Source organism: Amblyomma americanum, chromosome 10, assembly GCF_052857255.1.
Source record: "Amblyomma americanum isolate KBUSLIRL-KWMA chromosome 10, ASM5285725v1, whole genome shotgun sequence".
In the NCBI taxonomy this organism is placed as follows: Eukaryota; Metazoa; Arthropoda; class Arachnida; order Ixodida; family Ixodidae; genus Amblyomma; species Amblyomma americanum.
The window spans coordinates 50,089,371-50,103,359 of NC_135506.1; positions in this window are offsets into that span (position 1 = coordinate 50,089,371).

A 13,989-nucleotide genomic window follows, 5' to 3' on the forward strand; every position below is an offset into this window, starting at 1 on the left:
GTATATATTTATATATGGTTTTTTCATAAACTCGAAAAAAATTCGTCCTAGTGCGGGGAATTTATACTCCCTTTTTACAAGTCTACTTCACCTTGGTGGGGGATTCCCCTACCCATTTGATAAATATTTTTTCTTTTTTCACCAAGGTGCAGGGCGGACTGCCAGTGAGTGCCGTTCCACAGGTTCGCATTGTTTGCAGTTGCTGCAAAAGCTCATCTTCACCGAAGCACGTGCTGAACGGTTTATCTTAAGTGGATTTTTTTTACATTGAGCCCCATACGGAACCAACCAAATGGTCTTGCATTATTCACCGTATCGGAGAATTTGTCTGAACTGAGTTCGTTTTAATGACATTCTACTTGTACACTTTTTCAACACATTGAAATGTGTGCATGTGCATGCATTTGAATTTATTTATTTATTTATACAAAATACCCCTAAAGGCCCTCAATTTGAAGGTATTACAGAGGGAGGGGCGCGGTACATTCAAGTAATCAAGAGAAAAAAATAAATAAGCCAAAAATTCAAGACTACAACCAAAAAACAGATAAAAGCATATGGATCCTTGGAATAAAAATACAAAACTGACATAATTAAACATTGAAGCATAAATGGCAAGAAACAGAAACATTAACAGAGTAAAGTTAATACAAGCTATACAATGTCTATCTGCAATGGCATGAAAATAAAATGAGAATCATCAATAACGGAAATAACAAACAAAAACCTAATGCACTGGTAAGTTAACAATGTACTAAAAGATGTTACGCAGAAGCAGTGGCAGATATTAGTTTATAAAATTCTGACATGAAAGTTCATTGTGGCATATTCAGTTCATTGTTCAGTTCTGGATGAGTTAAAGGGGCAGTGAGGACAAATTGAAGTAGGCCTGTATTGATAGATTACTGCAAATTAACAACAGAGACTCTACGCTTACTGCAAATGGTACTCAAAGGATATGCTACGCCACCATTTGCTTCAAAACGGAGTTCCTTCAGTTAGCCGCTTTACGGGGTCTCTTTTGGTGTGAACGCAACAAGTTTGAATTGACTAGCGGAAAGATTTGTCAATCCACTTTTTTGAACAATAAATGCATGTTTCATTTAAGGGCAAGTGTCGTCATACTGAGAAAGTGCTAGGGAATTGATTTTCACTAACAATAATTGGAGGGAGTAATCCTCAATTTCCTGTTAAGCTACTCTGCTTTTTCTGATGCTTTCAGCTGACACTTCGTAGTTACATCAGGGCAGCATCAAAAAAGTGATCCAATTTTAAGACAGAGCTGTCTACACGAGTGTGTGGCTCATGTACTCTCCCAATTCTAGTTTATGGTCAATAGTCTTGATTTCTTAAAATTTAGCTTTCTCCTGGCCCGTTGCTTGGCTTCTCTGGAGTGAAAGGCTTGGAAAAAAAATTGACGCGGCCACGTCGCATTTCTGTCCAACCTTAATGCAGAGCGAATGCTGCTTTTATGCAATTCCTCCTTCAAGTCTTTACTGTTATTTATGGTCTTATTATTTCTCTTGCATTTTCTTTCTGTTTTTATTTTAATTTTAATTCATTTTGTTGTTTTCCTTTTCTTATTTATTTTTATTCTGCACTCTGCTGCCTCCCAAGGTCATTTTGCTTACCAACATGACCTTGAAGAACGGCAGCAGTAGAGCTTTCGCTCTAATAGGCATTTGAGCTCACCTTGTGGTCATTGAACGCATTAGCCGTGGTGCTGTTTAAAGAATCAAGAAGGTTTTTATTCAATGACAACAAAGGAAATTTCTACACATATATTTGGACCGATAGCCAGTGAAGCTAGTCAGGTGTCCAATACAGGCAATAACATATAGGTTAGTTGTTACACGTACATTGAAGATAAATTACTGTTGCAACCTTTCTTGGCAACCTTTCTTGGGTCCTTTCTTGGGTCCCAAGAAAATGTTGCACGTAAGTTTAAAATTCCTAGCTTGTATTGTTTCAGCTGGCAGTGAGTCTGAACTCTTTGCCGAAGCTGCTTTTATGCCATTGAAATGAAATAATTACCATCTTAGAATTATGCAGCATGCGCCAACCGTTTTCACCGATAATACGCTATAAGCACTAGTTTCAATGCAGCATTTAACTATTTTACATAGAAGTCATTTTGGTTTGCTAACATGTGCAGTTCTGCATTTTAGTAGCCACTACTGCATCAGAAAAGTCTTTGATAGGTCCTTTGTTACTTAGCTGATCTTCCTCCGAAATTCGCATTGGTCACCAAATTATGTTTGCTGCGTACACAAATCACATAAGTGCCTCTGCTTGTGTCACTGGGACTTGACTAGTACTCACAGTGCTTTGTTCTGTTTCATTTCACAGGCATTGGACCTAGTAGAAGTATGCCAAGGCATACATGGTGTGAGAAGAATCCTTTAAGCTGCTGACCTGCGTAGACCCAATGGTTTGATGTCCATACCCTGCAAAGAAACGCACAATAATACGTGTTCGGAGCATCGAAATGACCGCAAGGCTTGAAGGGACCCTGAAATGATTTCAATTCGCCTATTCTAGTGCAACAGATCTGTAGAGGTTGTCTTTGTGGGTATTTGAGTCAGATTTGAAAACTCTGCATGAACCCCATAATTTATAAACAATTTTTTAAAATTCCTGCTCCTAATAGCTCACGACCGATTAGGGCAACACACCTCACCTCACCGTGCGTCCCCTACCTCGATGACATCAGTGGGCAGAAGAGCCAGCCTTCAAGCTCGCCCCATCTGCATCACTGACACCATTGTGGTAGGGGGTGTGCAATGAGGTTGTTATTATTTCTAAAAATCGCTGCTCGCAGTAGCTCGCAATTGATTAGGGCGACACATGTCATCGAAATCGTTTCAGGGTCCCTTTAATTGCTTTGTATTCTGACCATGTAGCTACATACTAAAGGGTATGTTTTGAACTCCCCTGCATGACTTGCTCAATGTACCCGTCAACACCTGGCCACGCCTGGCCACACCTGGCCTGACCTGGGCAGCAAGAAAATTCAGCTTTTTATTGATTTAGCTGTTCCAGAAACTTCTGTGGGAACCTGTATGTCTGCTGTCTGTATGCAAAGTAGAGTGCATCAGAGCCTGTCCAATTAGCCCAAGGATCACTGTAATGTGAATGACGGGAATCTTGAATTCCATTTCCAACATTTTGTCTGAGTGTGCAGTAAGCAGCATGAGTATACATGGATGTGTATAATCATTTTTTGAGCAAAATGGGACTTGCATTTTTCTTTTTCTTTTCCTGTGTAACCTTCTGAATTCTTACAGAAAGTTGATGGCTGTGAAAAAAAAAAAATGTGCAGAAGTTCAAGTGCCTGTTGCGTGTTATTGTCATTTGTCTATTCTCGTTGACCTTGCTTCTTATCCCATAGCGCCTGCAGTTTTACAGATGTTTTCTTTTGCTGGTTCAGTATGGGGCTACTATGCTTGGCTTTTTTGGCGTATGGCTGATTTTTCCTAGCTCTTGTTTTTGTTTTATGCTTAAAGTTGGAGTTTTTTTGATGGTCAGCTCTAATATTGCGGATCTTTTTACTTTTTCTAGGCTGTAATGCCACAAGTTGTGGAGAATAGCAAGTGAACAAAGAAATCTATACAGAGGTTTTTGTTCCGGTGGAGACAGCTCAAGGACAAATTTTAACCTTGATCATGTGAACTCCCGTCAATTGAAACTTATAGTTCACGTGCATTTTATTCCATTTGCTGACAGAAAGTGTTCTGTGTAGTCTCGATAATTGTGGATTGAGATATCTTCTATTGCCGTGTATAAGTTGGCCTTTCTTTATGAAATTCACTTAATGTAAATTGCGGGGCAGAGCTATACGCAGAGCCAATGTATTTGCAGAGCCTGTGATCTGTGATCTCATAGTTATCTGGCACAGAAAACTTAAAGCAAGGAAGAGAAGATCTAAGCTGCTAACAGTGTTTTCAAAACATCTTATAAGTATAAAAAGTTTGTTTGGTTTTACTTTTCGAACGAGTGTTTATATTTTATCCTCAAATCTCAAGACAACAAAAATGTTGCTTTGGCCCATGGTGGCCGAGGCAACAAACAAAACCTGCTGCTGCTTTTGGGAGAAGCTGTGGATAGTTTTTTTTATTTAGAAAGGAAGATAAAACAAGTTTGTGTGCTCAACAAATGTATAAAGTGATCTGGTTAAATTTTAAAACTCTCACTTCAACAATTTTTGGGCAGCAGTGGGTGCTAAAATTAAGCTGTTCGCCTTTGGGCTCCACAATTTAGCTGCGTTACTGCTCCTTTCAGGTTTTGACCTTTTAGTGAAAAAAGGCGCCTTTGCGGGATAGAGTGGCAGGGAGTGCCGTGTGACATGGGTATTAAAGGCAGTAGAGCACAGAATCAGGATTCAACATTCCGGCTGCATTTGTGGCCAGCTCTAAATTGGCTTCCAAGGAAATTAGGTAGTCCTTCTGAAGTTTCTTCTCTGCAATAAGTCTCTGAAGGTTTTCTTCTAGCTGGCTGAATAATGCCATGAGAGCCTGTCTGGACAGAGGGTGTGCTGTAATGGCAGCCTCAAGTATTACACACCATAGCTCATAGTGCATTGGGACTGGTTCGGTTTGTTCTTGAAAAATGGTTTTTGCCTTAAAAAAATGTACAAGGTCCCATCATGACACAATATTGGTGGTGTGAGCGTACAGGTCGGAACAGCTGTGGATTTTAATTTGATACTTGTTTGCCAATTTGTCCTGATGGTTGTAAGTTAACTGTCAGTTAATTATTTGCCAGCTGCAGTATTAGTCTAAAACGTGCAAGCTTTGAAATAGAAAATCTTGTTTAAAAACTTGCTTGGCTTTTACGTCAGCCTTTGGAATTTGGCATTACTTGTGCTGTCTTCGCTATATTTTATGAGATTACCTGTAACAGTCACTATCGTGTTGGCTTAGCACAAAAGGAGCTGTGACATGAGGGGTCCTTCATTTCACTGAAAAGACTGTGACTCAATAATGCAGGTCTGGACATCGCACACGGCAAGCCTGACATGTCTCCTGGAGTTGTGACCATACCAGTACTGCTGTACCAGTGCAGCCACTGCAGCAGGGGTTTCACAAGGGAGCATGACCTGGTGGTGCATCTCCGTACCCACAACAGCGACCGACCACACCGCTGCAACTACTGTGGCAGCAGCTTTACACAAAGGTATCACCTGATGTCACACGTCCGCATCCACACGGGCGAGAAGCCGTTCCCATGCCAGCTGTGCCCCATGGCCTTTGCCCACAAGTCGAACCTCGTTAGACACATGCGAGCCCACAAAGGTGCAAAAACATTCAAGTGCCAGATCTGCGCAAGGGCATTCAGGGAGAGGCCTGACCTAAGGCGCCATGAAAAGCAAGTACACACGATGAAAAGCACAGTGTGAAGTTTTTCTGTACTAGTGAACCTGTGTTGGTGGTTGCATCTGCCTTATTTCGCCCACATGGAGAGGTTTCTTGCCCAAAAAGGACTAATATATACATGCCCTTAAAGTATGCCAGTGCCGAGCCACTTTTTTGGTGCTTACCCTCAATAAAAATGACAGTCCCGCTGAGTTCCTGTGTGTGCACAATTGAGATTGACGCCGCGCCACGTGTGGACAGCATTGTTTCTCAATGGAACAAGGCTTTCAGCTACAGTACTGAACCATTAATGGTTCCAGGCTTCTTCCAAGAAGAGCTTGAAAGGAACCAACAGAGGCCTAACTCGTTTCCGAGTCGTGGTATTCTGAGTACGAGTATTTATGTGTTTTGCACTTGTGGATTCTAGCATTAATGTCATGGCAATCTTTCCATTTATTTCACCATATTGATACAGCTCAGAAGTGGAGGAACTAGAAGTGCTTTGCCATCTTGCTTGCGGCCGCTCGGCAGCCTTGAGCAGTTCCTCTGTCCCCGATTGTGTGGCGCATAATATTCGTGACAAATCTGGCGGAGGTGCTGGGTACGCTTCCAGACCTGCGTAGGCTACCGACCAGCATGGATCTCACCCCGGTCCACCAGCGCTGTGGCCACTGCCTCCATGGAGCGTCTACCGAATTCGGACCCCTTCCGGCTGCAACAAGGGTGACACAACTTCGATCTTCGGAGGAACCAGCTGCCATGGCAACTGAAAACAAGCTCCCGGCACAAATCTTCTGTCATCAGCCGCAAACACCCCCGTCGTTTCATGGTGACATGTTCGAGGACGCCGAGGACTGGCTCGAGATCTTCGAGCATGGCCCATTACAATGGCTGGAGCGACAACCGTAAGCTCCGCAATGTCTATTTCACGCTTGAAGAGTTGGCTCGGACATGGTTCGAAAACCATGAAGCCTCGTTTACATCCTGGGAGGCCTTCTGCGGAAACCTGATAGTCACTTTCCCGAATGCAGATTGTCGAGAGCGATCAGAAGCTGCGTTAGACTCGCGCAACCAGCACCACAACGAGAGTGTACGCATGTACTACGAGGACATGACCCGCCTTTTTAAATGCGCGGATCCCAACATGTCGGAAGACAAGAAGCTTCGCCACCTCATGTGGGATGTCAAGCAAGAGCTTTTTGCGAGACTCGTGCGCAGCCACCACGCACTGTGGCAGAGTTACTTACCGGGGCGGCCACTATGGAGAAGACACTGGAACAGCGAGCCCACCACTACAATCACGACGTCAACACCTTCGAGTTTGATCCCATCTCTATGCTTCTCGGTAGCGATGTGACCTTTCTACGCGAGCTGATCTGGTCTGTCGTCAGAGAGGAACTGCAGGCCTTCTGGATGCCATCCGATACGCCATCTTTCCCGCCACTGAGTGAAGTCGTCTGGGACGAGGTGCGCCTGGCAGCACAGCAGCACCAAATTTCTGAGGCTCCTCGCCGGGTTGATGCAAGGCCCACGATGTGTCTGTCCTACGTCAGGCCTCTGGGTATGACGCCACTGCCACGACTCCAGCAGTGCATCCGCCGAGCTCTCCTCGTGACCACGCTCCGCCAGCCTACCAGCTATCGCGAAAGAGAGAAGTATAGCGTACCCTGGACCGTTGGCCCCTCTGCTATCACTGTGGCAAGGTGGGTCGCCTCTACAGGGCGTGCCCATACTGCCGCATGGGGCTGCATGGTTTCGCGCCGGACGACCCGTGCCCACAGAACGGGAACAATCACTCGAGGTAGCATCTCGCCTGTCATTGCGCCAGAATCGCATCATGTCAGGGCACCAGGAGGCTCGATCCCCGTCGCCGGTGCGCTACCATTCTCCAAGCCATTGACAAGCCGCAGGCTACTTCGGATGCCGTTCTCCCAGTCCACGCTATAGGAAAACTGATTCCAGCAGCCTCTAGAGGCATGGCCGCTGATGCCGGGACTTGTGAAGATCCTCCTACGGCACGACCACACAACGATGTTTCTCTGGGAGCGAGTAGCGGCAGCATCCAATGCGCTACCTCTGATTTGTGTGTTCCAATTGATGGAGTCGATGTGACCGCTTCGCTGGATACTGGTGCCGATTATTCCGTCATGTGCCTTGTCCTTGCCCTAGAACTGAAGAAAGTTTTGACGCGTTAAGTGGGGCCTAGCATTCGCACTGCAAGAGGGTCACGTGATTATCCCTGCTGGCAGGTGCACAGCTCGTGTCGATATCCATGGTTGTGTATATGTCAGCTAATTTGTAGCCCTCCGTGAGTGTTCGAGGGACTAGATCCTTGGACTCGACTTTCTGCAGACGAGCGGCACTGTCATTGACCTGCACAAGCACGGGTCACCTTCTTGACGAAATGGGCCATGGCACGCACTGACAAACAGATGATTCACTCTTCAATGCTCTGCAACTTGTTGACGATGACGTAATGGTGCCACCCTGGTCAAGTGTGCTAGTTCTTGTGGGGAATGATTTATTCCATGGCTACGAGGGTAGCGCTGATAGCCACGTACCCCTGCTGCTCGAGAAGGGAGTAGCCGTCGCTCGTGGGGTCGACCAACTACGGTACGGTTGTGCTAGTGTGCTCCTTACAAATTTTGCCAACAAGTTGCAGCACCTCGCCAAGGGCACGGCTGTCGCCTTCCTGCATGTCTTTGCCATGTTGCCTCAAGTGTGCACCCTGGAGACAAGCCCTCAAGACCAGGCCCCACCATGCCCTGCCCTTCCGTCCGTCGGAATCAGTCCGGACCTGGCACCTGTGCAGAAGGCTCTTCTCATGGCGCTGCTAATCGATTTCGCAGATTGTTTTGCCACAAGCTCCAGGGTCGGTCGTACGCCTGTCGTGAAGCATCGTATCATCACTGACGAGACCACACTACACATAAGCATTTGATGGTGCACTCAACGGACTACGTGATGACAGGTTCTTTTCTTCCTTAGATCTCAAAAGCGGGTACTCGCAGACAGAGGTGGATGAGCGAGACTGCAATAAAACTGCTTTTGTGACGCCTGATAGTCTATACGAATTTAGGGTGTTCTCGTTTGGTGTTTGCTGAACGCCGGCCACGTTCCAACGCATGATGGACACTGTCTTATCTGGGCTCAAGTGGCAGATGTGCCTCTTATACCTGGGCGATGTTATTTTTTGCCCATTTTCGAGCGGCTGCACACAGTGCTCCGGGTGCTCCAATGTGCGCAACTTACGATCCAGCCTGAGAAATGCTATTTTTGTTATCTTCCTCGGGCATGTTGCCAGCGCGCGGTATTCTCCCAGATCCCGATAAGACCACTGCCATCTCCAGTTTTCCACACCCAACTGACAAAAAGAGTTTTCGACGGTTTTTGAGGCTGTGCTCTTACTATCGACGATTCGTCAAAGATTTCTCCAGAATAACTGAACCCTTAACAACGCTGACCAGAGACGACACACTCTTCTTGTGGGGAAGCGACCAAGAGGATGCTCTCGTGGAGCTCCGCCGCCGCCTGCAGCGTCCATTGATACTCACCCATTTTGATGACGCCGCAGCAACCAACGTATACACTGATGCCAGCAACGTAGGCCTCGGGGCGGTCCTGATACAGTGGCAGGACGGCGCCGAACGAGTCATCGCTTTCGTAAGCCGTACACTTCTGTGCTTGGAATGCAACTATTCAACAACTGAGAATGTCTTGCAGTACTCCGGGCCATCAGTAAGTTCCGTCCATACCTCTACGGAAGACCTTTTCTTGTTGTCAGTGACCACCACTCGTTAAGTTGGCTGGCCAGCCTAAAAGACCCATCAGGCAGTTGGCGAGGTGGAGCCTCCGTTTACAGGAGTGACGTAACGGTAGTGTGCAAGTCTGGGCAGAAGCACCAAGATGCGGATTGCTTATCACACGCACCAGTGGACTTGGCTTCCCCGGAAATCATTGAAGACTTCCCTTTCCTCTGTGCTGTTAGCGTAACCGATATGGCGCAGCTTCAAAGTGCGAACCCAGAGTTAGCGCTGCTCATCGCATACCTGGAAGGCAGCGATGGTCCCCGTGTTCGTCGTGTTTTCCTTCGTGGGCTGCAATCTTTCACTCTGCAAGTGCAACTTTGAGATAAACACCGTAACATTTCTGCTCGTAGTCTCATCACAGCTGCGACCCGATATCTTGAGCACTTGCCACGACGACGGGAGTCAGTCATACATTAGCAAGGACTTGGCAGAAATACTACTGACCCAGATTGCTTCCATGAGTGCGGACATACGTCAAAACCTGTCGTGACTGCCAACACCGTAAGTCTCCACCCTTCAAAGCCGCTGGATTTCTTCACCTAATAGCACCTCCCAAGACGCCTTTCCAACAAGTAGGAATGGACCTACTCTGCCCTTTCCCCAAGTGATCCACTGGAAAACGTTACATTGCTGTCGCGACGAATTATTTGGCGTCATACGCTGAGACAACGGCACTTTTAAACAGAACTGCTGTCGAAGTACTTAGCCACGTTTTTTTTGTACACAACATCGTGCTGCGTCACGGCGCCCCTGCGGTTATCATTACTGACCGTGAAGCTGGTTTCACGGCCCGCTTGACTCGAGTAGGTCTAGACCTGACCCACACCAGTCAAGAAAAGCCAGCTGCTGTAATGTTCTTTCCCTTTTGGTGCCCTAGCAGTGTTGGTGGAAGGTACAAAAAGGGACAGAAGAAAGTCAAGCCTTAACATGATATTTGACGACTTGGTGGTTTGTGATAGTTCAGCCTTTTATATGAAGCCTTTGAAAGTTTTGTTTCAATAAATATAAAAAGAAAAGGGAGGGGACTTGTCTGCACCGGATTGTGCATTACAATTTGGCAACTCTCTGTCTCTTTTCTCTTAAACAGAATAATTTCCATGTCACAAATTGTGTTCCCAACATTTTTTGTCTCTTTTATTGAAAGACATTTCAGTTTAACTGACACACTTTCATGTTACTGGCAGAATAGCAGTTCTCGTTTTGCTTTCTAGTTTACTCTAGCCTCTTCATTGCATTTGAAATAAATTGAAGTGTTACCTAAGCAAGCCTGATTTCTGTGTTTGCATTGATGAGAAACAGTGCATAGACATGGGACAAAAAGAAAAGTGTACTGTATTGTGTTGCCTCTTCTTGTGTCCCAGGTTTCCGTTCCGTTTACTTCTCATGTCCTGAAATTTTCCCAGACTCTGAACTGCACATGATTGTTATTTGCGTTGCATGTGTCTACAAATGCATGACTTGGCGTGATTATTGGGTCTCTCAGATGTGCTAGCAGAAATGTTTTTTTCATCAAATTGAGTGAGGTATTTAGCCATGTAATATTGTCACGGGTGGTACAGCTCGGTTGGAGTAGGTGACTGCAGCGGACGTCAGTAGCAGTCCCAAAGCGGAGCATTCGCAGCCAGACACTTAGGCTTCTTTTTTTAAGGCCAGCTCGCGCGCGCATTCCGCGCTCTCGTGGTTCTAGTAGAACGACGACGATGAATTGGCGGTGTCATTACTCCCCGGCAAAAAGAAGCATCGTCCCGATGCTGGGAGTGGAGAGGTTGGAAGGACTGAACGGGGTTAGTGGGCGAGGCTACCGATCGTGATAAGGCTTCAGGCGGACCACGTGAACCACTTCAGGGCACGGGGACCGTCGGGACTTCTGAAATCCATCGGGAATGACCTCGTAGTTGAGGTCGCCCAATGACCTGACCATGCGGTATGGTCCGAAGTAGCGATGGAGGAGTTTTTCGCTCAGTCCTCGTCGCCGAATGGGGAACCACACCCACACACGGTCGCCAGGCGCATAATGGACGTCGTGACGGCGCCGATTGTAGCGATCTGCATCTCGAAGTTGTTGGTCCTGAATTCGAACTTTGGCCAGTTGGTGAGCAGCTTCGGCGCGTTCCAGGAACGTGTAGGTATCAGTGTGAAGGCTAGAGTCGTCCAGATGTGGTAACATTGCGTCGAGCATCGTCGTCACTGCACGGCCGTAGACGAGTTGGAATGGAGACATCTGCGTTGTTTCTTGCATGGCCGTATTGTAGGCGAAGGTGACATAAGGAAGCACTTCGTCCCACGTTTTGTGTTCAATATCGACGTACATGGAAATCATGTCAGAAAGGGTTCGGTTCAGTCTTTCAGTCAACCCGTTCGTTTGAGGGTGGTACGACGTTGTTCGGCGGTGGTCGGTATGACTGTAAACCAAGATCTCCTGCAGCAGCTCAGCCATGAACGCAGGGCCTCTGTCAGTGATCAGCACTTCAGGTGGACCATGGCGGAGTACGATCTGATGCACGAAGAACTTAGCGACTTCTAAAGCGGTGCCGCTGGGTAGAGCTGACGTTTCTGCATAGCGGGTAAGGTAGTCCGTCGCGACAATTATCCATTTGTTGCCAGAGTTCGAACGTGGGAACGGACCCAGCATGTCCATTCCTATTCGTTGGAAGGGCCTTGTGGGTGGTCTAATGGGCATCAAGAACCCAGCTTGTTTGGTTGACGGTACCTTGCGACGCTGACAGGCTCGGCACGTTCTGACGTAGTGAGTGACATCAGCACGGAGACGAGGCCAGTAGTAATTCTCTTGGATTCGGGCTAGCGTACGGGCTATGCCCAAATGTCCAGAAGTGGGTTCGTCATGGGAGGCTTGGAGGATTTCATTGCGCAGGCTAGGCGGTACGACGATTAGGTATTGCGTATTGTTTGGAGCGAAATTTTTCTTGACCAGAAGACCATTGCGGATGCATAAAGATGGCAACACGCGCCTGAAAGCGCGTGGGGCGGTCGTGTTGCTGCCGTTGAGAAATTCCATTACGTCTCGAAGTTCGAGGTCGGCGCATTGTTGGTCAGCGAGGCAGGAGGCGCTGAGAGCAGTCAGTAAGATGTCGTCATCATTACAGGCGTCGGTAGAAGGATCTACTGGGGCGCGGGACAGACAATCGGCGTCAGAGTGCTTGCGCCCGGATTTGTACACGACAGTCATGTCGTATTCCTGGAGCCGCAGACTCCATCGGACGAGGCGAGCGGACAGGGTCTTTAAGGCTTGCGAGCCAGCATAAGGCATGATGATCGGTCACCACCTTAAAATTTTTGCCGTAAAGGTACGGTCGGAATTTCGAAGTGGCCCATACAATGGCAAGGCATTCTTTCTCGGTAGCGGAATAGTTGGATTCGGCTGGTGACAAACATCGACTTGCGTAAGCGATGACCCGTTCTTGACCTGCTTGGATCTGGACCAGGACAGCACCTAAGCCGATGTTGCTGGCATCAGTATGGAGCTCCGTGTCGGCGTTTACGTCGAAGTGAGCCAGAACGGGAGGCGCCTGCAGGAAACTTTGAAGGCTGCGGAATGCATTTTCTTGCGCTGCTTCCCATGTGAAAGGTGTGTCCGACCTTGTTAGGCGCATCAGCGGCTCGGCAATGCGAGCAAAATCTTTCACGAAGCGACGGTAATACGCGCACAATCCAAGAAAACGGCGGACAGCTTTCAGGTCTTGCGGCAGCGGAAAATGTGCAATAGCTGTTGTTTTTTCAGGATCAGGCTGAACACCGGCTTGATTCACAACGTGCCCTAAGAACTTCAGCTCTGTATACGCAAAGTGGCATTTCTCATTTTTGAGCGTGAGTCCAGAAGACCTTATTGCTTGTAGGACCAATTCGAGGCGGTGAAGATGCTCCTGGAAAGTCGGGGCGAAGACGACAACATCGTCAAGATAGACGAGACACGTCTGCCATTTTAAATCGGCAAGGACGGTATCCATGAGGCGTTGGAAAGTTGCCGGTGCAGAGCACAGTCCAAAGGGCATGGCCGTAAATTCATACAGGCCATCTGGAGTAATAAAAGCTGTTTTCTCACGGTCCTGCTCATCGACCTCAATTTGCCAGTAACCTGACTTGAGGTCCATCGAAGAAAAGTATTTAGCGCTACAAAGGCGATCCAGAGTGTCGTCGATCCGGGGGAGAGGATAGACATCCTTTTTGGTGATTTTGTTTAAGCGACGGTAGTCTACACAGAACCGCAATGTTCCGTCTTTCTTCTTCACAAGGACGACTGGCGCTGCCCAGGGACTCCGGGAAGGACGAATTACTTCGTCGCGGAGCATTTCCTTGACTTGGCGGCCAATAGCGTCGCGTTCAGCGGGAGACACTCGGTAGGGGGACTGTCGGAGAGGGTGCACGTTATCGTCCGTAATAATGCGATGCTTCGCTAGGTGAGCTCGTCCAACACGCGATGATACCGAGAAGATGTCGCCGTAGCGCAGAAGAAGATCTTTAACTTGTTGTTGCTGCGTCGGGAAGAGTGCTGGATTGACGTCGAACGTGAAACCAGTGACTGGGCTCTGCTCTTGCGACAACGACATTGTGGAAATACTGGGTGTGCTGCTGACATGGGCGATGGCATCAACGTGAGCCACAACGGTTCCCACGTTCAGATGTTGGTGTGCACCACCGAAATTGGTTATCAGCACTTCTGTTTCTCCGTCGACGAGATTAACGACTCCTCTGGCGACAGCAAGGCTCCTGGCAAAAAGCAAGATCTGGTTGCCTTCCGTGACGCCTTCGAAATTCCGCACAGTCTTGGCGCCGACAGAAACCATAATACTCGAACGAGGTGGGATGGT